We start from the raw sequence: 26528 nt of genomic DNA, 5'->3' as shown, positions 1-26528 counted from the left end.
CTCAGTGCAATGAACAAAGTCGTGTTTGCAGGGTTCATACATCCAAACAAGGTGGAATTAAAGCACTTGTAAGGCACTTTCAAGGTCCATTTCTATATTTCCCAGCACGTTTAACTTAATTAAGTTAAATATTTATACATATGAAATGATTAGAAATAATTAGCTTTTAATCACATTATTTAATGGTTGTTTATTTTCAAAACGCCCAATCTTAACGTCTTCACGTTCTCTCGTGTTTCGTCATTGGAATTACAACAGGCTCATATTTGTTAACGTAATACAAGAGAACTATTCAGTCAGATAGTTGATATTTGTTGTGAAACGAAGTAGTTACAATTTCAACATTTTCAAGTACTTTAGCCTAAATTCCAGCACTTTTCAAACCTGGAACACAATGCAACATTAAAAATAGTCAGGTAAATGTTTTTTCTTTTTTTTTCTGCGCTCCAGATTTCTGTATTTACTTTAACTATCCATCACTGTATTTCCCGCTGTTGGGCGGGTACCAGCCGGCTACAGTCGGTGCTGGATCAAACCATTTTTCAGTGGGAGGCGGGGGTGTATGCACTTAATGGAAAATATGCAGCAGATAGGTAAAAAACATATATATTTTAGCCATTGATCTTATTTTGAGTACAGAATTTTATATTAATGAAAGATTTCAAGATTATATTTAAAATTATAGACTTTAAATAAAAAATAAATAGCTGGGCTCTTTGATGGGCCCCCCTAGCCCTGGGGCCCGGGACAACAGACCCGGTTGTCCCCCCCTGTCGACGGGGCTGATCATGACTACATACAAGACAGCTTACTTTCACCTTCGAAACATCGCTAAGGTCCGAGATATGCTCTCTCCTGCTGACAGTGAAAAACTTGTCCATGCATTTATCACATCAAGGCTAGATTATTGTAACGCTGTTCTATCTGCTCTTCCAAAGAGCTCTATTTCTCACCTACAGTGAGTTCAGAACGCTGCTGCAAGGGTTCTGACCCGCAGGAGAAAGAGAGATCATATTACACCTGCACTCCACTCACTGCACTGGGTACCCGTCAGCTTTAGAATAGATTTTAAGGTTCTAGTGATGGTTTTTAAATGTCTTCGTGGTCTTGCTCCTCTTTACCTCAGTAAAATGATGGTTAGATATGTTCCAGTCAGGTCTCTCAGGTCTTCAAACAGTAATCTACTGGTGATTCCTAAAAGCCGATTAAAGATTGGCGAGGGGGCTTTTAGGCACTAAGGCCCAAAGTTCTACAACTCTCTTCCTGAAAAGCTCAGAGGCATTTAATCTCTGCACAGCTTCAAGAAAAGTCTCAAAACTTTCCTGTTTAGATCTGCTTTTAGTTAAGAAACTCGAACTCTTTTCTAATTATTTTAATAGTTTTCCAGATTATTATTATCTTATTTATGTTACATCACACAACCAACTGGACTCAAATACCCAGAATTCCTCACTCTCCCCAGCCCGAACAGCCATAATAAGATCATCATCAGCGGATTATTGATTTCACCTGCATGTTATTTAAGCCCATTTCCCTTTCTGTTAGTTGCGAAGTATTGCCTCATTATTATGTGTGCTTACCAAGCGTTTCCACGGCTACAGTTATGGTTCCGACTTCTGCTTCTGTCCTGGTTTTTTGTCCCTAGCCTGCTCCCACGGTTGCCTGATTAAACCTGCCTTTACTCCTGCCTGTTCCCGGAGTTCTCCGTCTTCAGCCCTTCTCTACATTTCTGTGTTCCGATTAAAGACCTTTTGATCTGCATGCGTCTCTCCGACTTTGTATTGTTACAATTTACTTTACTTTTTTACATTATTATATTTAGTTACATTTTATGTTAGTTTAATATTTTTATATTTTATTTATTTTTTATATTTTATTACATTATCATTTTTTATCTTTTATCTTATTTCTTTTAACATTTTCTTTTGTCTTATCTTTGCTTCCTTTTAATGTTTCTTTTTATTTATTCTGTTAAGCACTTTGAGTTGCATGTATGTATGAAAGGTGCTATACAAATAAAGATTATTATTATTATTATTATTATTATTATTATTATTATTATTACCTGTACTGCACAAACCACCAACAGCAGTTACTCCCACACTGAAAAAATAACTTGAAATAAATTAGATTTACTCGATAAAATCCTCTTAAGAATTTGCACACACTTTTTATGTACATGTTACTACTGTAAGGTCAAGTAAAATTCATTTTCCAGTATCAAGTAAAATTTAGGCCTACTTACCAACATATATGGTCTGAAAAGATTAGGATTTAAATATTAAGTTTAAGATACAATTTATATTTATAATATATAATTAACTGAGCAAAGTTAATTTTTTTTCAGAAAGGAATGTCACTGTCATCCTTAGGTACATTTTTAAGGAATTAATTAGCAGATTTTATTATAATTTTCTGTTTGACATTTTCAATTACTTAATATAACTATGTAAATGTAAAAAAGTTTATTTTGATAAATATTACCAAATAAGTATATGCATTTAATATACTTTAATCAAAACTCGCACAATTAAAATCCAATACAATGAAACATACAATATTTTGTACAAAACAAAAAATGAAGAAAATATATCCACAGCATTATATCATGCATAGCCTACATATTTACGTGAATGAGACTAATGTTGCAGTTAGACCAGTCACCTCCAGTGAAGCCCTCATCAGAGAAGATCAAAATACCCCCAAGGTCTGTTAAGTTACTGGCAGGCAGAAGTCTCATCAAGAAGATGAACCAATGTTCATAAAAACAGACATAACCGGCATGTTTTTAATTCTAATTTTGGTGCATTTATGTAACCGGCCCAGATGAGGTCACCTCACCATGAACACCTACATGAACAGTTAACATGTTAGATGTGAATTAACTTTATCTAGATCACCACATTTATAGTGTTTTTGACTCACCACATTTATAGTGTTTTTGAAGCAGCTACGTCTCTATTTACTTTTACAAAAGTGACATAAATAGCGGGTATTTCCTGTATAAACATAGTCGTGATAGGGTAGATCGTTTTCTAATCTAATAACGTTAGATAACCTAGCTGTGCTACAACTGTAACAGAAAGTCTTATTGAAAAACCCGAGGCGTGAAACTTTATGAAGCACTCGGCTGAAATAACAACCCAGCGTGCTGTACCTGGCCTGCTAAACGCGCAGTGCGCATGCGCCACTCCGTCTCTTAAAGGGCCAGGACATTTTGAGTGGCCCAAGTCCAGTCCACCCCGAACCCACAGTAACGTTACTAGAGAAATGAGCCTAGTGGACATTCCTGAAATTATGTGATTAAAGTTAACTTTAAAGGTCATTATGAACAGAGACGTACTGTAGTTATTTAGAATGAAGCAAAGAAAACTCAGTCCCCAACACCACTGACCACTCTTCACTCTATAATGAACACACTACAGAAATAGCTAGCTAGGTTAAGTTTTTTAAATACCTCTGTACATGTTGGTTTGGCTTCAAAAGTACCATGGACCAGGTATCATCATAAATAAAGGAAGACAATAACTTACCTTACAACTGAGATAACCAAACCCACACGAACCCACACACACAGTCCTCTAACAAATCCACACACACAGTCCTCTAACAACCCCCCCCCCCACACACAGTCCTCTAATAAACCCACACACACAGTCCTCTAACAAACCCACACACACAGTCCTCTAACAAACCCACACACACACACAGTCCTCTAACAAACCCACACACGCAGACCTCTAACAAACCCTCACACACACACAGTCCTCTAACAAACCCGCACATACAGTCCTCTAACAAACCCACACACACATTCCTCTGACAAACCCACACATACAGTCCTCTAACAAACCCACACACAGTCCTCTAACAAACCCACACACACAGTCCTCTAACAAACCCTCACACACAGTCCTCTAACAAACCCACATACACAGTCCTCTAATAAACCCACACACAGTCCTCTAACAAACCCTCACACACAGTGCTCTAACAAACCCTCACACACAGTGCTCTAACAAACCCACACACACACACACACACACACACACACACACACACACACACACACACACACACAGTCCTCTAACAAACCCAGACACACACACACACACAGTCCTCTAACAAACCCACACACACCGTCCTCTAACAAACCCACACACACACACACACACACACACACACACACACACACACACACACACACACACACACACACACAGTCCTCTAACAAACCCACACACAGTCCTCTAACAAACCCTCACACACAGTCCTCTAACAAACTCACACACAGTGCTCTAACAAACCCACACACACACACACAGTCCTCTAACAAACCCTCACACACAGTCCTCTAACAAACCCACACACACACAGTCCTCTAACAAACCCACACACAGTCCTCTAACAAACCCTCACACACAGTGCCTTAACAAACCCACACACACACACACAGTCCTCTAACAAACCCACACACACCGTCCTATAACAAACCCTCACACACAGTGCTCTAACAAACCCTCACACACAGTGCTCTAACAAACCCCCACACACACACACATTCCTCTAACAAACCCACACACACCATCCTATAACAAACCCACACACACCGTCCTCTAACGGTTCTCCCTCACAATCCCACTCTTGAAAAATGGTGGGTCCCCACGCACGCACGGATTCAAACGCGATATACCGTAAGATTAAAATGTATTTAGTATTTTTAGGTTTATGTGCAGTGACAATAAAACATTTAAATAGTATGAGTAAATTTATAATAAAACCTACTCTTTCCACACAGTTTATTTATTACGTGATTAAATTGTGTATGTTTTTTACTAGTTCTCATTGAATCTTAATATTACCATGTAGAATTTAGTAGATTTAACTTCACCACAAAGTTAATTTTTTTCAGTGCACACTGCATCTTTTTTGCCCAGAATTGAATTTCTTTGGTCTGCCATCAAAGCTTACACCAAGAAGCACCAGACAAATAATTATTCAGGTAAACGCCTGTGACGGGCAGGGAGTGCTAATAAAAAGGAAGTGATGACATCAGTCTCGGGGAAAAGGGATTTAATGGATAAAGTGCACAAACTCAAAACCTGTGAACTAATCAATATTAAGGATACAATAACCAGCAGGTCCAGGAGTGGCTCTTTCCACCTTTGAGAAACACCTGCACAAAAGACACACACACACACACACACACACACACACACACACACACACACACACACACACACACACACACACACACACACACACACACACACACACAGTTAGTTGTACAAACTTCTGGCTTATCTTGGGTATAAATAAACACACGTAGCGTTCATGAGAGAGTTTCTAGAAGGACGCCACTGCTCTCAAGAAACAACAAATTTGCTCATTTAAACTTTTCCAGGGAGCACTTGGACAAACCAGAGACCTTCTGGAAGTCCATTTTCTGAACAGACAAGTCCAATATTTAATTATTTGGCCACAATCACAGACGCCATGTTTAGAGAAAAGTCTACACTGCATATAAAGAGAAGAATTTCCAGTGAAGCACTGTGGTGGAAATGTGAAGGTGTGGGCCTGTTTTTCTGCCTCCACACCTGGACAACTATATTATACAGGGAATTCAGGGAATCCAGGGAGTCAATTCTCAGACCTATCAACAATTTCTTTACCAGAATCTCCTGTCATCAATCAGGGAGTTGAAGCTGGGACAAAAATGGATTATGCAACAGACCACGACCCAAAACAATCCAGCACTACCAAGGAACGGCTGAAGAGAAAGAAGATTTGCACTCTGGATTTGCCCAGTCAAAGTCTGGACCTCAGTCCCATAGAAATGCTGAACTGGGCGGTACACGCCAGATGTTCCTCCAACATCTCAACTGGTGGAGATCTGCAAGGAGGAGTGGACAAAAATCCCCAAAAGTAGATGTGAGACACTGGTTTGTGGTTACAGAAGACGTAACCAAGTAATGGCCTCAAAAGGAGGTACCACAAGTTAAAAGACGTGTATTAGGTTGACTGATTCACAAACTTTCAAGCAGAAGTGAACTATATATGTGTGTGTATGGTGGGTGAATTATATGTGTATATATGGTGTGTATATATAGTGTTTATACGCTATGTATATATATGGTGTGTATATGAGGAAAGGTGACCTGTGTAGTTTTAAGTGGTGCTGATCCCTGTGACCCCTATGACCTTTGAGATGCTCAGAGAGCTCAAGGGACCTGCACAGACTGGGTGAGTTAGTAACCAAAACACTTAAACACAGCAGCACACAGCATGGAAGATAATTCACCATCACTTCAGTCAGTAGGTGTGTGTGTTTGTGTGTGTGTGTGTGTGTGTGTGTGTGTGTGTGTGTGTGTGTGTGTGTGTGTGTGTGTGTGTGTGTGTGTGTGTGCTGGTGCCTGTATGATGATCAAGGCTCTCACATGTGGTTTACATTGACCCAAAATTATGAACAGGACAAAGATTTGGAACAGACAAATGTGTGTAACTTAAAAGTTTGACTGGTTTAAATATCTAACCGTATGTTTGAACATTAGTGAGTGATTAAACAACAGAGCAATATAGAGGAAATGAGTGAGCAGTGCTTTCAGTGGTCCTGATGAGGGTCAGAGATCAGAGCCAGACTGGGTCACCCCACTCTCCTAGACCAGTGTCTCCCAGCTCACTCTCCTAGACCAGTCCTCCCACCTCACTCTCCTAGAACAGTGTCTCCCACCTCACTCTCCTAGACCAGTGTCTCCCACCTCACTCTCCTAGACCAGTGTCCTCCCACCTCACTCTCCTAGACCAGTGTCCTCCTACCTCACTCTCCTAGACCAGTGTCCTCCCACCTCACTCTCCTAGACCAGTCCTCCCACCTCACTCTCCTAGACCAGTGTCTCCCACCTCACTCTCCTAGACCAGCGTCTCCCACCTCACTCTCCTAGACCAGCGTCCTCCCACCTCACTCTCCTAGACCAGTGTCTCCCACCTCACTCTCCTAGACCAGTGTTCTCCCACCTCACTCTCCTAGACCAGCGTCCTCCCACCTCACTCTCCTAGACCAGCGTCTCCCACCTCACTCTCCTAGACCAGCGTCCTCCCACCTCACTCTCCTAGACCAGTGTCCTCCCACCTCACTCTCCTAGACCAGTGTCTCCCACCTCACTCTCCTAGACCAGTGTCTCCCACCTCACTCTCCTAGACCAGCGTCCTCCCACCTCACTCTCCTAGACCAGTGTCCTCCCACCTCACTCTCCTAGACCAGTGTCTCCCACCTCACTCTGCTAGACCAGTGTCCTCCTACCTCACTCTCCTAGACCAGTGTCCTCCTATCTCACTCTCCTAGACCAGTGTCTCCCACCTCACTCTCCTAGACCAGTGCCCTCCCACCTCACTCTCCTAGACCAGCGTCTCCCACCTCACTCTCCTAGACCAGCGTCCTCCCACCTCACTCTCCTAGACCAGTGTCCTCCCACCTCACTCTCCTAGACCAGTGTCTCCCACCTCACTCTGCTAGACCAGTGTCCTCCTACCTCACTCTCCTAGACCAGTGTCCTCCTACCTCACTCTCCTAGACCAGTGTCTCCCACCTCACTCTCCTAGACCAGTGCCCTCCCACCTCACTCTCCTAGACCAGCGTCTCCCACCTCACTCTCCTAGACCAGCGTCCTCCCACCTCACTCTCCTAGACCAGTCCTCCCACCTCACTCTCCTAGACCAGTGCCCTCCCACCTCACTCTCCTAGACCAGTGTCTCCCACCTCACTCTCCTAGACCAGTGTCTCCCACCTCACTCTCCTAGACCAGTGCCCTCCCACCTCACTCTCCTAGACCAGTGTCCTCCTACCTCATTCTCCTAGACCAGTGTCTCCCACCTCACTCTCCTAGACCAGTGTCCTCCTACCTCATTCTCCTAGACCAGTGTCTCCCACCTCACTCTCCTAGACCAGTGTCCTCCTACCTCACTCTCCTAGACCAGTGTCTCCCACCTCACTCTCCTAGACCAGTGTCCTCCCACCTCACTCTCCTAGACCAGTGTCTCCCACCTCACTCTCCTAGACCAGTGCCCTCCCACCTCACTCTCCTAGACCAGTGTCCTCCTACCTCATTCTCCTAGACCAGTGTCTCTCACCTCACTCTGCTAGACCAGTGTCCTCCTACCTCACTCTCCTAGACCAGTGTCCTCCTACCTCACTCTCCTAGACCAGTGTCTCCCACCTCACTCTCCTAGACCAGTGCCCTCCCACCTCACTCTCCTAGACCAGTGTCTCCCACCTCACTCTCCTAGACCAGTGTCTCCCACCTCACTCTCCTAGACCAGTGCCCTCCCACCTCACTCTCCTAGACCAGTGTCCTCCCACCTCACTCTCCTAGACCAGTGTCCTCCTACCTCACTCTCCTAGACCAGTGTCTCCCACCTCACTCTCCTAGACCAGTGCCCTCCCACCTCACTCTCCTAGACCAGTGTCTCCCACCTCACTCTCCTAGACCAGTGTCTCCCACCTCACTCTCCTAGACCAGTGTCCTCCTACCTCACTCTCCTAGACCAGTGTCTCCCACCTCACTCTCCTAGACCAGTGCCCTCCCACCTCACTCTCCTAGACCAGTGTCTCCCACCTCACTCTCCTAGACCAGTGTCCTCCTACCTCACTCTCCTAGACCAGTGTCTCCCACCTCACTCTCCTAGACCAGTGTCCTCCTACCTCACTCTCCTAGACCAGTGTCTCCCACCTCACTCTCCTAGACCAGTGTCCTCCCACCTCACTCTCCTAGACCAGTGTCCTCCTACCTCACTTTCCTAGACCAGTGTCTCCCACCTCACTCTCCTAGACCAGTGTCCTCCTACCTCACTCTCCTAGACCAGTGTCTCCCACCTCACTGTCCTAGACCAGTGTCTCCCACCTCACTCTCCTAGACCAGTGTCTCCCACCTCACTCTCCTAGACTAGTGCCCTCCCACCTCACTCTCCTAGACCAGTGTCTCCCACCTCACTCTCCTAGACCAGTGTCCTCCTACCTCACTCTCCTAGACCAGTGTCTCCCACCTCACTCTCCTAGACCAGTGCCCTCCCACCTCACTCTCCTAGACCAGTGTCCTCCTACCTCATTCTCCTAGACCAGTGTCTCCCACCTCACTCTCCTAGACCAGTGTCCTCCTACCTCATTCTCCTAGACCAGTGTCTCCCACCTCACTCTCCTAGACCAGTGTCCTCCTACCTCACTCTCCTAGACCAGTGTCTCCCACCTCACTCTCCTAGACCAGTGTCCTCCCACCTCACTCTCCTAGACCAGTGTCTCCCACCTCACTCTCCTAAACCAGTGCCCTCCCACCTCACTCTCCTAGACCAGTGTCCTCCTACCTCATTCTCCTAGACCAGTGTCTCTCACCTCACTCTGCTAGACCAGTGTCCTCCTACCTCACTCTCCTAGACCAGTGTCCTCCTACCTCACTCTCCTAGACCAGTGTCTCCCACCTCACTCTCCTAGACCAGTGCCCTCCCACCTCACTCTCCTAGACCAGTGTCTCCCACCTCACTCTCCTAGACCAGTGTCTCCCACCTCACTCTCCTAGACCAGTGCCCTCCCACCTCACTCTCCTAGACCAGTGTCCTCCCACCTCACTCTCCTAGACCAGTGTCCTCCTACCTCACTCTCCTAGACCAGTGTCTCCCACCTCACTCTCCTAGACCAGTGCCCTCCCACCTCACTCTCCTAGACCAGTGTCTCCCACCTCACTCTCCTAGACCAGTGTCTCCCACCTCACTCTCCTAGACCAGTGCCCTCCCACCTCACTCTCCTAGACCAGTGTCTCCCACCTCACTCTCCTAGACCAGTGCCCTCCCACCTCACTCTCCTAGACCAGTGTCCTCCTACCTCACTCTCCTAGACCAGTGTCTCCCACCTCACTCTCCTAGACCAGTGTCCTCCTACCTCACTCTCCTAGACCAGTGTCTCCCACCTCACTCTCCTAGACCAGTGCCCTCCCACCTCACTCTCCTAGACCAGTGTCTCCCACCTCACTCTCCTAGACCAGTGTCCTCCTACCTCACTCTCCTAGACCAGTGTCTCCCACCTCACTCTCCTAGACCAGTGTCCTCCTACCTCACTCTCCTAGACCAGTGTCTCCCACCTCACTCTCCTAGACCAGTGTCCTCCCACCTCACTCTCCTAGACCAGTGTCCTCCTACCTCACTTTCCTAGACCAGTGTCTCCCACCTCACTCTCCTAGACCAGTGTCCTCCTACCTCACTCTCCTAGACCAGTGTCTCCCACCTCACTGTCCTAGACCAGTGTCTCCCACCTCACTCTCCTAGACCAGTGTCTCCCACCTCACTCTCCTAGACCAGTGTCCTCCTACCTCACTCTCCTAGACCAGTGTCTCCCACCTCACTCTCCTAGACCAGTGTCCTCCTACCTCACTCTCCTAGACCAGTGTCTCCCACCTCACTCTCCTAGACCAGTGTCCTCCCACCTCACTCTCCTAGACCAGTGTCCTCCTACCTCACTTTCCTAGACCAGTGTCTCCCACCTCACTCTCCTAGACCAGTGTCCTCCTACCTCACTCTCCTAGACCAGTGTCTCCCACCTCACTGTCCTAGACCAGTGTCTCCCACCTCACTCTCCTAGACCAGTGTCTCCCACCTCACTCTCCTAGACCAGTGCCCTCCCACCTCACTCTCCTAGACCAGTGTCTCCCACCTCACTCTCCTAGACCAGTGTCCTCCTACCTCACTCTCCTAGACCAGTGTCTCCCACCTCACTCTCCTAGACCAGTGTCTCCCACCTCACTCTCCTAGACCAGTGCCCTCCCACCTCACTCTCCTAGACCAGTGTCCTCCTACCTCATTCTCCTAGACCAGTGTCTCCCACCTCACTCTCCTAGACCAGTGTCCTCCTACCTCATTCTCCTAGACCAGTGTCTCCCACCTCACTCTCCTAGACCAGTGTCCTCCTACCTCACTCTCCTAGACCAGTGTCTCCCACCTCACTCTCCTAGACCAGTGTCCTCCCACCTCACTCTCCTAGACCAGTGTCTCCCACCTCACTCTCCTAAACCAGTGCCCTCCCACCTCACTCTCCTAGACCAGTGTCCTCCTACCTCATTCTCCTAGACCAGTGTCTCTCACCTCACTCTGCTAGACCAGTGTCCTCCTACCTCACTCTCCTAGACCAGTGTCCTCCTACCTCACTCTCCTAGACCAGTGTCTCCCACCTCACTCTCCTAGACCAGTGCCCTCCCACCTCACTCTCCTAGACCAGTGTCTCCCACCTCACTCTCCTAGACCAGTGTCTCCCACCTCACTCTCCTAGACCAGTGCCCTCCCACCTCACTCTCCTAGACCAGTGTCCTCCCACCTCACTCTCCTAGACCAGTGTCCTCCTACCTCACTCTCCTAGACCAGTGTCTCCCACCTCACTCTCCTAGACCAGTGCCCTCCCACCTCACTCTCCTAGACCAGTGTCTCCCACCTCACTCTCCTAGACCAGTGTCTCCCACCTCACTCTCCTAGACCAGTGCCCTCCCACCTCACTCTCCTAGACCAGTGTCTCCCACCTCACTCTCCTAGACCAGTGCCCTCCCACCTCACTCTCCTAGACCAGTGTCCTCCTACCTCACTCTCCTAGACCAGTGTCTCCCACCTCACTCTCCTAGACCAGTGACCTCCTACCTCACTCTCCTAGACCAGTGTCTCCCACCTCACTCTCCTAGACCAGTGCCCTCCCACCTCACTCTCCTAGACCAGTGTCTCCCACCTCACTCTCCTAGACCAGTGTCCTCCTACCTCACTCTCCTAGACCAGTGTCTCCCACCTCACTCTCCTAGACCAGTGTCCTCCTACCTCACTCTCCTAGACCAGTGTCTCCCACCTCACTCTCCTAGACCAGTGTCCTCCCACCTCACTCTCCTAGACCAGTGTCCTCCTACCTCACTTTCCTAGACCAGTGTCTCCCACCTCACTCTCCTAGACCAGTGTCCTCCTACCTCACTCTCCTAGACCAGTGTCTCCCACCTCACTGTCCTAGACCAGTGTCTCCCACCTCACTCTCCTAGACCAGTGTCTCCCACCTCACTCTCCTAGACCAGTGTCCTCCTACCTCACTCTCCTAGACCAGTGTCTCCCACCTCACTCTCCTAGACCAGTGCCCTCCCACCTCACTCTCCTAGACCAGTGTCTCCCACCTCACTCTCCTAGACCAGTGTCTCCCACCTCACTCTCCTAGACCAGTGCCCTCCCACCTCACTCTCCTAGACCAGTGTCCTCCTACCTCACTCTCCTAGACCAGTGTCTCCCACCTCACTCTCCTAGACCAGTGTCCTCCTACCTCACTCTCCTAGACCAGTGTCTCCCACCTCACTCTCCTAGACCAGTGCCCTCCCACCTCACTCTCCTAGACCAGTGTCCTCCTACCTCACTCTCCTAGACCAGTGTCTCCCACCTCACTCTCCTAGACCAGTGCCCTCCCACCTCACTCTCCTAGACCAGTGTCTCCCACCTCACTCTCCTAGACCAGTGTCCTCCTACCTCACTCTCCTAGACCAGTGTCTCCCACCTCACTCTCCTAGACCAGTGTCCTCCTACCTCACTCTCCTAGACCAGTGTCTCCCACCTCACTCTCCTAGACCAGTGTCCTCCCACCTCACTCTCCTAGACCAGTGTCCTCCTACCTCACTTTCCTAGACCAGTGTCCTCCTACCTCACTTTCCTAGACCAGTGTCTCCCACCTCACTCTCCTAGACCAGTGTCCTCCTACCTCACTCTCCTAGACCAGTGTCTCCCACCTCACTCTCCTAGACCAGTGTCCTCCTACCTCACTCTCCTAGACCAGTGTCTCCCACCTCACTCTCCTAGACCAGTGCCCTCCCACCTCACTCTCCTAGACCAGTGTCTCCCACCTCACTCTCCTAGACCAGTGTCCTCCTACCTCACTCTCCTAGACCAGTGTCTCCCACCTCACTCTCCTAGACCAGTGTCCTCCTACCTCACTCTCCTAGACCAGTGTCTCCCACCTCACTCTCCTAGACCAGTGTCCTCCCACCTCACTCTCCTAGACCAGTGTCCTCCTACCTCACTTTCCTAGACCAGTGTCCTCCTACCTCACTTTCCTAGACCAGTGTCTCCCACCTCACTCTCCTAGACCAGTGTCCTCCTACCTCACTCTCCTAGACCAGTGTCTCCCACCTCACTCTCCTAGACCAGTGTCCTCCTACCTCACTCTCCTAGACCAGTGTCTCCCACCTCACTCTCCTAGACCAGTGCCCTCCCACCTCACTCTCCTAGACCAGTGTCTCCCACCTCACTCTCCTAGACCAGTGTCCTCCTACCTCACTCTCCTAGACCAGTGTCTCCCACCTCACTCTCCTAGACCAGTGTCCTCCTACCTCACTCTCCTAGACCAGTGTCTCCCACCTCACTCTCCTAGACCAGTGTCCTCCCACCTCACTCTCCTAGACCAGTGTCCTCCTACCTCACTTTCCTAGACCAGTGTCTCCCACCTCACTCTCCTAGACCAGTGTCCTCCTACCTCACTCTCCTAGACCAGTGTCTCCCACCTCACTGTCCTAGACCAGTGTCTCCCACCTCACTCTCCTAGACCAGTGTCTCCTATTTTACAGTTGTGATCAAATTTATTCAACCCCCACTGAAATAAAGTGTTTTGGCCAGTTTGACATTGATTTTGATCATTTCAGTCATCTTATTTACAATTATATCAAAGAGGCACTTATAAATTAGACAAACATAACATAATATTTATGATGGAATAACCACAAATGTCTTTACTGTGCTCACATCATTATCAGTTTTATTCAACCCCCTAGTGACATTATTTTTTAGTACTTAGTACAACATCCTTTTCCAGTTATGACAGCTTTCAAGCGTGAAGCATAGCTTGACACAAGTGTCTTGCAGCGACCTATGGGTATCTTAGCCCATTCTTCATGGGCAAAAGCCTCCAGTTCAGTCACATTCTTAGGCTTGCGCACTGCAACTGCCTTCTTTAGGTCCAACCAGAGGTTCTCAATTGGATTTAAGTCTGGTGATTGCGATGGCCACTCTAGAATGTTCCAGCCTTTCATGTTCAACCATGCTCTAGTGGACTTGGATGTGTGCTTCGGATGATTGTCCTGTTGGAAGGTCCAACGTCTCCCAAGCCGCAGGTTTGTGACTGACTCCATCACATTTTCCTCCAAGATCTCCTGGTACTGAAGGGAATTCATGGTACCCTGCACACGTTGAAGCTTTCCTGTACCATTAGAAGCAAAACAGCCCCAAAGCATAATTGACCCCCCGCCATGCTTCACAGTAGGCAAGGTGTTCTTTTGTTCATAAGCCTGGTTCTTCCTTCTCCAAACATAGCGCTGGTCCATTGTCCCAAACAGTTCTAATTTAGTTTCCAAAACCTGTTCCAAAACCTTTGTGGCTTGTCCACATGACTTTTGGCATACTGCAGTCGACTTTTCTTGTTCTTTGGAGTCAGCAAGGGGGTGTGTCTGGGCGTTCTGGCATGGAGGTCTTCGTTATGCAGTGCGCGCCTTATTGTCTGAGCTGAAACTTCAGTGCCCACATCTGACAGGTCTTTTTTCAGTTCCTTAGCAGTCACGCGGGGATTTTTCTCCACATTACGCTTCAGGTAGCGCACAGCAGTCACGGTCAGGATCTTCTTTCTGCCACGACCAGGTAACGTTTCCACTGTGCCCTTTAACTTGAACTTGCGAATGATACTTCCGATAGTGTCTCTTGGAATATTTAACAACTTCGCAATCTTTTTATATCCATTGCCATTCTTGTGAAGAGCAATAACCTCTTCTCTTGTCTTCTGGGACCATTCTCTTGCCTTCACCATGCTTGGAAACACACCAGTAGATGTCTAGAAGGAGCTGAGTATCACAGTCCTTTTAAATCTGCCTAATTGGTGCTTATCATGCTTGATTGCTGCTCGTTGACATCCACAGATGTTTTCAATACCTGATGGAAAACACTGGAATGAACCTCTGTTCTTAGGAGTGGTAGTCGTAAAGGGGTTGAATAATTGTGTCAATGAAGAAATCACAAAAAGGCCATTTAATACTTTATGACAAAAAAAATTGATGCTATCTTAGTTGCATTTAGTTCTTTAACAAGTCCTTGTAAGATTTCATTATGAACACAATTACAAATGTGCACTGAATTCCATAAAACCCTTCGCAGCATTGGGGGTTGAATAAATTTGATCACAACTGTAATTAGTATTTTGTTACAGATTACAGATTACCTATTTAAAAATGCATCCAAAGGAAGAACATAGTAAAGTCAAATTAACCCATTACCTGCTGAAGAGTTTCAGAACTACCCCCTAAAGTGGCAGCCAGCAGTGTTGTCACCAACATGCTCCCACATGCTCCGATATTTCCCTGTGTAGAATTATGAACAGCTCAGCAGACGTGTGAAAGCTGTCCACAGAAACATGGTGCCTCCCCAACAGGTCAGCACTGGGCAAAATACATATTCATGGAGCAGCTGTTTCACACCACACCTGATCTGTATCCACCACACCTGATGAAGCGTGAAGCATGCTGTGTACCACAAGGACATATGATCATGTTCCTCAATAAACCACTCCAACATGGGTGTGAGAGTGTGGGGTGAGAGGAGCTCTAGAGATGTAGCACAGACTCCATCTTCCTTACTGCTCAATTTAAGGAAAACAAGTGGGACAGTGATTCTGTGTCTGTGTGTTTTAAACCGCTCATGAAAAATAGCAGTTGCACTGTTTTGATTGTATAATAATTCCTCCATTCAAAAACCTAAATATGAGGCATTTAAGGAAAAGAAACCTGAAGCAGTCATATTCTTTGTTCCTGAACTTTGCACTGATAATTAAAATTTATGTTGATGTTTTCATGTGCTCAAACGGGGGTGTTTTAAGACATTATGGTATATCTCTCAGCTGTTTAAAAGCTGCTACTGTTTGAGCACTTAGTTGTTGTCAGAGCTGGTGTGTAAGACACTGCATCATTTAGAGAGGCACTTCCACCACACCTGAAGCTTCACGTATTCCACAGTTGTCCAGATCCTGGAGGCACCGTGTGAGAACATTAGCAGTCAGCCACGCTGGCTGGGCTGGGTTACCGGGGTCTCCGTGGGGACCGGTGCCTGGGGCAGAGCTGTGGATAGGGTTAGTGTTAGCATGTGTGGGGCCTGCATAGTGTATCCTTACACATTTTACACAACGTGTGTGTGTGTGTGTGTGTGTGTGTGTGTGTGTGTGTTGCAAAACCAGATAACCAACCTGTGGATTTGTTGAAACCAACCAATCAACCAACCCAAAACATCTGCTGTTAAGATACCTTTATCAGGTCCCTTTAACTCCAAACCCTTACAGTAAATACCTGGTTAGAGTTCACAGTGTTGAGTAGACAGAGTTCACAATGTTGAGTACATAGAGTTCACGTTGTTGTTTTTTTCTTGTCAAAAATGCATTTTCAATATATCACCACTAGGTGTCAGAGTTCTGTCACATTTTCTAAGACTCTTTAAATAAACATGACTTTTTGGAGAGGTATAAGTATAAAATGCAAAGAAATTATTTGTTATATATAATAAAAACATTTACATTCATTGCTCATAACTGTCCAGCACCTAAATATAATAAACGTAATAAAACAAAGGAACACCCATTAATATAACCCATCACTCAGTTAGGAACTTTCCAAATACTCAAAACTTAAAAACTAAGATAAAAGATAAAATGTTTCAGTATAACATTTCTTTACTCTCAAGGTTTTTGTTTTGCTTTTTTGATTTTGTGCCAAAATCAAGGAGTGTGTTGCTAGCATTCTGTGTAATCTATCCAGCCTAATCCATGTGTTCACGGTATATCAGTTCTCTATCAGAAACTGTCCTACCTCTCTTTCTCACAGTTCTCCTGCAGGAATGTGTGTGTGTGTGTGCGTGTGTGTGTGTGTGTGTGTGTGTGTGTGTGTGTGTGTGTGTGTGTGTGTTAGTGTGTGTGTGTGTTTGAGGTTTTGTCCGAAAACGAAACTAGTTTTATTTTTAATGTGGTTAATTGGTGCCAGAGAAGACAGGACCAGAGGGTTTTGTTTGCTCTTATAATTACACTTACAGACTTTGATGAGGATTGTTCTAAAATACTGAATGATTAATTTATGCATTTTTGCTAATCAACAGCAGCATGATGAAGGACAAAAACATTACAGATTTATCAGACGGAAAGGGTTGGTACCACACCCCCTCACACACACACACACACACACCCTCACACACCCCCTCACACACACACACCCTCACACCCCCTCATACACACACACACACACACCCTCACACCCCCTCATACACACACACACACCCAGTCACACACACACAAACCCTCACACACCCCTTCATACACACACACAGCCCCTCACACACCCCCCTCAAACACACACACACCCTCACACACACATAAACTTCAGTTATGCGCTAATGTCCAGGAGATTTATGTTCAGTTATGTGCTAATGAACTAATATCCAGGAGATTATACTTCAGTTATGTGCTAATGTCCAGGAGATTAATCTTCATTCATGTGCTAATGTACTAATGTTCAGGAGATTAATCTTCATGTGCTAATGTCCAGGAGATTAAACTTCATGTGGTAATGTTCAGGAGATTAATCTTCAGTTATGTGCTAATGTCCTGGAGATTAATCCTAAATGATGTGCTAATGTTCAGGAGGTTAATCTTCAGTTATGTGCTAATGTCCAGCTGATTGATCTTAAGTTATACTCTAATGTCCGTCGCTGCTTCCAACCTGTTGCTCTTTGATTTCATCATTTTGCTAACTTAAGGTAATCTCTGCCTGTTAGCAAGACAACGAGAAAACATCATCCTCACTTGATGACCAATTCTAAGGCACCAGGTTTCATTGTCTCCGCCATTGTCGGCGTTGAGCAGAAAAGGTTCCCTCACTCCAGCGATGTGATATGACTCGTCTACAGCGTCTGGCCACATCTTGTCTTCTCCAGGACTGAGGTGCTGCTGTTTGTTAATGAAGACGTGAGCTACAGTTCCACGGCTGTCCGCTCCGTCTTGAGAGCTGCAGGTGTGAGATGTTAAATGTCTTGGACGCTTCTCTTTTGCTCCATGAATGAATCATCAGAAGACAAGCAGGAAGCAACGGAACTTTCCAGAATCAACAGGGAATCAGAGAGTAGCTGTGACCATGCTAATGCCTGACCTTCCTACATACGTCTGTTAGCCATGGGTCTCGGCTAAATTTGACAAGGCATATGTGTGTGTGTGTGTGTGTGTGTGTGTGTGTGTGTGTGTGTGCACGCGCATGTGTGCATGGCCATATGCATAAGTGTGTGTGTCTGATATAAAATCAGCCTCTAACAGAATAAAAGTCAATGCAATATCAAAAGATATACTGGTGCCTCTTTACCAGTAGTCCTGCCAAATGTCAGAACGATGGAACAGCATTATTAATAAAGACTTTAGGGATGCATGAATGAATGTGTGTGTGTGTGTGTGTGTGTGTGTGTGTGTGTGTGTGTGTGTGTGTGTGTGTCACAATCAAGTCCACAGGCCTTGGAGGCTGAATGGACTGTGGGAGAGTGTGAAGGAAAATTGAGATGGAGAATGAGGAATTGAAGCTTGTGATGTTGGAGAGAGACGAAAGCATTTCAGCAGAGAAATGGCAAGAGAGCTTAAATTAGTGAGGATCAAGAAGAGAAAGTTTGAAAAAGGCACAAACCAGGAGAGAAGCAGCCTGGAGTCAGCAGGGAACCAGGCAACAAACGAAGATGAGGAAGACAACTTCACCAGGGAGGAGGGGGACACACACACACTCACGGAGACACTCACACACACTCACGGAGACACTCTCACACACACACTCACGGAGACACTCTCACACACACACTCACGGAGACACTCTCACACACACACGGAGACACTCACACACATTCACGGAGACACGGAGACGTTCACACACACACACTCATGGAGACATTTATGGAGACACTCACACAGATACTCAAAACACTCACAGAGAAATTCACAGATACAGGAGAGCATGAGGTTTAAATGACAGGAGAACAGCTTTAACTATCATAAGAATAGACTGACAAGTCGTCATTAATTAGTAAATATTCATCTAGACTGACAACAGTAGCTGTTGACTGGTGTATTTCACCAATGTTGCCCATCACAGCTTTTAGAGTACGCTGAGACTGTCTGAAAGTTCAAAAGCTCAGAGAGTTCTTCATCTGCAGCATTTACCAAAGTACATAGTGACTTTTAAAAGACGTCCGCGTGTGTGCGGATGCTTTTCATATAGAACCTTTACCACAGTAGAGGGAGTTTGAGTAACTGGTCAAGAACAGCAACATTTAGACAACTAAAGAATCCAGACACATCATTAGGTTTTATAATACATGTAGTCTGGAATACAAACACGGCATTTATAATTTTTCCAATAACCACTGCAGAAAACAACATGGATCTGACGGAAATACGCATGTAGATATCATGTACCAGCAGGGATTAATGTAATCTAGAAAAACAACAAAAATTATTTCCAATGAAGCACAAGAAAAAAACGCCTGGTAAAAAACAGCTGGTGAAACAGATTTTACTACGTAGTTATTATTATTATGAATATTAATAATAGTACATTGTTATTTTGCATGGCCATTGCATGGTATATTACAGCTTAACCTCTGTAAGCTAACTGAGTGTGTGGCATTTATATAAATATACCAGTGTGAGTGTGTGGCATTTATATAAATATACCAGTATGAGTGTGTAGCATTTATATAAATATACCAGTATGAGTTTGTAACATTTCTATAAATATATCACTGTGTAGCATTTATATAAATATACCAGTATGAGTGTGTAGCATTTATATAAATATACCAGTATGAGTGTGTAACATTTATATAAATATACCAGTATGAGTGTGTAGCATTTATATAAATATACCAGTATGAGTTTGTAACATTTCTATAAATATACCACTGTGTAGCATTTATATAAATATACCAGTATGAGTTTGTAACATTTCTATAAATATACCACTGTGTAGCATTTATATAAATATACCAGTATGAGTGTGTTGTATTTCTATAAATATACCAGTATGAGTGTGTGGCCTTTATATAAATATACCAGTATGAGTTTGTAACATTTCTATAAATATATCACTGTGTAGCATTTATATAAATATACCAGTATGAGTGTGTGGCCTTTATATAAATATACCAGTATGAGTGTGTAACATTTATATAAATATACCAGTATGAGTGTGTGGCATTTATATAAATATACCAGTATGAGTGTGTAACATTTATATAAATATACCAGTATGAGTGTGTGGCATTTATATAAATATTCCAGTATGAGTGCGTAGCATTTATATAAATTCACAAGTGCCACACAAATACAAGCACACATACCTAAATACACACACACACACACACTGTATTTAAATCACATTAATATAACTCTTTTATAATACTAATCATATCAATATAATACTTTGCTATATGAGCATACTAAAATGTTTGGAGAATGTGGTAAAATTTGGCATCACACATAATACATAATAAAATATTGAATAATTGTACACACAGTCACACAGTGAAGGTCAGTGCTTCAGAGAGTAAAGGTTGCATTAATAGACCTATAGAAGAGTTTACCATATTACTCATATTAAAGATATAAAAATATGTTTCTTGTACTGATAAACAATTGATCATAAATATTCACTCAGGGATGCAATCAAATCATTCATTCACTCAGAAATTATTTCACAAATTTCTCATTATTGTTTTAAAGTAATTAGTTACAAGACTTTTAATCAAGCCATTATAAGTAGCGTTTGCCCGTCTCTTGTGTGGTTTTCAGAGCAACTCTGGGAGATGTACTAATGTGAAATATGATAACACTGATTAGCAAGACAACTAAATGAACGTAAGTTTGTTTCATTAAACGTAATGCAACATGAAATGAATTTGAATAGCACATCCTAAAAATATATTGCTGTAACAGTGAGGTGAGGAAGAGTGAGGTGAGGAAGAGCAGTGAAGCATTTATGGGCAAATCCCAAGTCATAAGACATAACAGTCATAAGACATAACAGTCATAACACAACAGTCATAACACATAACAGTCATAACACATAACAGTCATAACACATCATCAGAACAAGGTATTCCATGACTACTGTTGGTCACTATGGTGATGTACCTTGAGAGCAGCTCTGTGATTGGAGGAGATGTTTTTATACTGGGCTTTGCAGTAATATTCATTTTATCTTCCCAGTATAATTAAAAACTCAAAAATAAGGATATTATTTGCTTAAAGCTATAAAGCTACATCTTATTTGAACATCTCTGTAGTCCTCTAAAACCTGTTACTTATCCTGAACATGTAAATCCAATTGAAGCATGTGAACACGTGTGTTAATCTGGGTAGGACCCAATTAGCAGTGCTGTGCTATACCGTTTAAGAAAGGATCCGTTCACTGTACAGAGCAGATTAAAGCCATGTGAGATTTGTTATTCTGAACTAATGCCATCATGGCTCCTGTTTTACAGGAAATTATGTTATGAATGCTACATGTAAATGGGGAACAGAACACGTGGGAGTCCAGCGCTTCAGCGCGACAGGCCAGGTGCTCCCGTCTGGGACGTGAGGATCTTCAGAGACATTAAAATAATCAGAATATCAGAAAAGATGAAAAAAGGAAAATATGCAGTTAATATAAAAAATTAGCCACATTTATTTAAACATGAAAGAGAAACGTGTGAGGAAAACATGAGGGGGAACGTGAGGAGAACGTGTGAGGAGAACGTGTGAGGGGGAACAAGTGAGGAGAACGTGAGAGGAGAACGTGTGAGGAGAACGTGTGAAGAAAATGTGTGAGGAGAACGTGTGAGGAAAACGTGTGAGGGGGAACAAGTGAGGAGAACGTGAGAGGAGAACGTGTGAGGAAAACGTGTGAGGAGAACGTGTGAGGAGAACGTGAGAGGAGAACGCGTGAGGAGAACGCGTGAGGAGAACGCGTGAGGAGAACGCGTGAGGAGAACGTGTGAGGAGAACGTGTGAGGAGAACGTGTGAATGGGAATGTGTGAATGGGAATGTGTGAGGGGAACGTGAGAGGAGAACGTGTGAGGAGAACGTGAGAGGAGAACGCGTGAGGGGAACGTGTGAGGAGAACGCGTGAGGAGAACGCGTGAGGGGAACGTGTGAGGAGAACGCGTGAGGAGAACGCGTGAGGAGAACGCGTGAGGGGAACGCGTGAGGAGAACGCGTGAGGAGAACGCGTGAGGAGAATGCGTGAGGAGAACGCGTGAGGAGAACGTGAGAGGAGAACGTGTGAGGAGAACGTGTGAAGAAAACGTGTGAGGAGAACGCGTGAGGAGAACGCGTGAGGAGAACGCATGAGGGGAACGTGAGAGGAGAATGCGTGAGGAGAACGTGAGTGGAGAACGTGAGAAGGGGAACGTGTACAAGTTTCCATGTTTTTTTATGCTAGGATACAAATGTTCCCCTGTAGAAGTGGAAAGCAAACCCCCCTTTGAACACTGCGGCAGTCAGTGGACTGTGGAGAGAAACCCAACACACGCTCAACACTGTGGAGAGAAACCCAACACATGCTCAACACTGTGGAGAGAAACCCAACACACGCTCAACACTGTGGAGAGAAACCCAACACATGCTCAACACTGTGGAGAGAAACCCAACACAAGCTCAACACCAACAAGTGAGACATCTGATAGACCAGTTGTGTAAATTACAGTCCAGTGGTTTCAGTCACTACTGCAGACGGCCTCTGTCTTCCTTTCATAGTCTATTGTGATAATGAATAAGAAACTCTGTGTTCTATACAAACAACATTAATATTACTACACCAGCGTCCTGCAGAGATTAACTAACATGGTTGAAATCATCCAGCTCCGGTAAGTATTGAAATCACACTCATGTATTCCTAATCTGTCCTTCCACCTGCATGGAAAAAGAACAAATTAGACAGCATCAATAAGGCGGGTCATCTCCCTGCTCCCCACAGTGATAATTACACACATCACTATCGATCTGCCTATTGACGCATTGCTAATTGTTTGTTGAACTTTATTTATTTCATTCATTTCCCTACCAGTGTGAATGTGTTAACCTTGAAGTAAGGCCTTCAGGAGAGGAGGGCTGTGTGGAGGACACACACTGCTTAAACCAAATGGGATTTTGTTTTTTGGTTTTCCACATTTTTAGAGAAAATCATGTGTTATATTATGTATCTTAATAATGCCAGTTTGTGCATGTTAAACCTGATGTAACCAGCTTCAGGTCTACTGAGACAGGGCTTCCTCAAACACATCACATGAAATACATTACATTTATTAAAGTTTTATGGTCAGACTGTTTAGTAATTATTTAGATCAATTATAAAATCATCTTACCAAGGATACAGAGTAATAATTCAGGTCACATATGTAATTAAAATCTAAAAGGAGGTAAACATATAGAAAATGCATAAAAATGCAGCTTCCATTAGCATTAGCACATCTGCAGGACTGAATGTTTGGTGAGGAGTTAGTGGGAAATGCTGGTTATCATCATTCTCTCTCTTCAACAAGATTGTTCTTGAGGTGTGCAACATGGCTGCTTGCACTGTAAAGTGATCAAACTTTTTAGGCTTCGTGTTATTGATATAGGCTACTCACAGTCATTTTGCACACTGGCACACAGAGGAAAACTTCAGGGATCCATGCTGGGAACCATGAGAGTGTCATTTTCATGACAAAGCAGAGAAATGTGGTTCAATATCTGCCAAAGACACTTAGTAAACAAGTCTGGACCGTGATCTGGTGTTTAAAAGCACAGCTCCACCTTACAGAGGAACATTATAATAATTAATAAAATAATTAATGAACATGTAGAAAACATCAAATTCTATGTGGGACTGATTTAAAAATATGTTTCAGTATCTATTAATATTAAACATTATATACTTTAAAACTATATACTTCAGTATGTAGTGTTTCTCAAACACACAAAACAATAAAACAATAAACTATATATATATATATATATATATATATATATATATATATATATATATATATATATATATATATATATATATATAGTTTAAGGGGCACTGTGTGTCCAAGAAGAAGAATATGTGTGTGTGTCTGTGTGTCTGTCTGTGCATGTATGTGCACGCAAGTGTGTTTGTGTGTGTCTGTGCACACATACCCAGTGCTGAAGGTGTGTGTGTGTGTGTGTGTGTGTGTGTGTGCCCAGTGCTGAAGGTGTGTGTGTGTGTGCTGTTTTGCCCTCTGGCTTGGCTGCCAGCTTCTTTCCCTCACTTCAGAGCCAGGAGGCAGACTGGCAAGGAATACCGATCAGCCGGCCAGGGTCTCTCCTTTGAGCTGCACACGGGCATCTTCTGCATCTTCTGCCAGTTTCCTCCTCTGCTCCTCTCTTCCCTTCTGAAGTTGACAACAAAGACATCCTCGGGGTCCTCCTTGATGTAAGACCCACTCTTGATCTTTTCTCCCTGTGTTTTTTGTACCTCAGTGTTGCACTACTTTCATATTCCTCTAGCACAATATTTACACTGTGGAAAGACAAAGACGGGTGAATCTTTCATGCTGGCCGGCACCCTCCAGTGGAGAGCTAATCAGCCATCTGCAGCGTTGCTTCATTAGCTCATCATGCTAGGCTAACATTAAGGCTAGCTTGACATGCTAGGCTAACATTAAGGCTAGCTTGTCATGTTAAGCTAGCATTAAACCTAGCTTGTCACGCTAGGCTAACATTAAGGCTAGGTACACAGATCTCCTCCAGTCACGGTGCGTCCGCCGACGCTGTTGCACAGACTGGTGAAGGCTGGCGTCGCCGTGAGGCAGTGTGGTCGCTTGCTAATAAATGAGATTCTTTCTTGGCAAGCACCAAGAGGGGAAGAGAGAGGAGAGAGAGAGAGTGGAGATAAGCTGAGGGGAAGAAAGCGATAGAAAGAGAGGAGGGAGAGAGAGAGAGAGGAGGGAGAGAGAGGGTGAGGGGAGGGGGGGGCAAGACTCAAACAGGGTAATACAAACATTTTCGTCTGTGCGTTCTCTGACAGACACGAAAGGCACCTCCATTATGACTGCCGTAACTCGCCCTCTATCTCTCCATCTCTCTCTCTTCTCCTCCCCGTTTCCTTGTTGGAGAAGTCTCTGAAGGGCTAATTAGGATGGAAACTGAGTCCCAAAAATGGCGGCAGAGTTGAAGGATGAGTCTGGCGTCTTACGGAGCGCTCCCTCTCCTGATCTCTCTCCTGATCTCTCCACTCTCATGATGGTCTGGGCCGACCAGTGGTGACTGGGTAAGTGCCAACAACCATCGGCAACCTCCAGCACTCAAGTGAAGATGTGTCAAAGCCGCCTTTGAGATGCTAGTGAGAGTGACAGAGTAGTGAGAGGAGAGTCCCACAGGCCCCGTGTGAGAGAGGCAGGGTGTAGGGCAGTGAGGCTCACACTGGAGGACCAGAGAGGCGTCTGAGCTCAGCCATCCTCAACGTCCATGAACAGCACAGTCTTTTAGTTCTAACCCAACACAGTGACCTTTAGTAACCATCCCATCTGACTGCAATTGAGTCTTCATTTTATACCACATTTTAATCTACTAAACTAGGAAGAATAACTTAATAAGAACATGTTTCTGAGATTATAAGAATGCCTTAGCTTTGTTGTAAATGAACGTTTCTACCATCAATCTCACTACAGAGTTTTGCACCTGTCTCAGCACACGGTGCAGGACACAAACGGGCTCTATAAGTCAAGCGTAACCAAACCTGGACATTCTCCATAAGTTATTTTAAACATTATGGGTCTGGTGGTGAGAGGTACCTGTGAGTAAAGGGTGAGGGAGCACTGGCAGGTGTACTGATCAAGCGTGAGCGGCAAGCTGAGAAAATGCGGAAAAAAGAACAAAAGAACTCTGGGAAAGTCCACTGGGCCGCCCGGTGCTCACAGACATAGCTTCAGGAAAAGGTTACTGGGGTGGCCATTATATTTTCATGATGATAATTTATTTATTTGTCAAGCAAATCCAATCAGAATAGAAGCTGGTCTTCGCACAAAGCAGACTGTGGTAATTAGCAACACTGGGAGAGGTGGCAACTCCTCTTTCTCCTACGCGCGCACTTTCAAGTGTGCAGAGGGAGAGGTGCAGGCCTAAATATTGATAGGGTTGCCAAAGCACAGAGTGAAATACACACAGCAGAGCTCAGAGTCGTCAGGAAGATGCTCCACCACCCAGAAACGTGGAGTGTGCATGTTGTGCCTGTGTCTGGGGTAACGCCGCAACACGGCGAAGGAAAAGGGGGCGGAAGGGGCAGGAGATGTGGTACAAAGTGCTGTTTACAACTTCTGTACGTGTGTCAGAAAAGGGGGTCTGAATTTACATGTGCCAGCAGGGACTGAACCTCGGGCCTGGGCCTCAAAATAATAATCAAAACCCAAAACTAGCTTTGGCCACGTCTACCTCACCTCAGTAAAA

Source organism: Brachyhypopomus gauderio, chromosome 15 (assembly GCF_052324685.1).
Source record: "Brachyhypopomus gauderio isolate BG-103 chromosome 15, BGAUD_0.2, whole genome shotgun sequence".
NCBI classification, from domain to species: domain Eukaryota; kingdom Metazoa; phylum Chordata; class Actinopteri; order Gymnotiformes; family Hypopomidae; genus Brachyhypopomus; species Brachyhypopomus gauderio.
Note: the sequence above shows the minus strand (reverse complement) of the source record.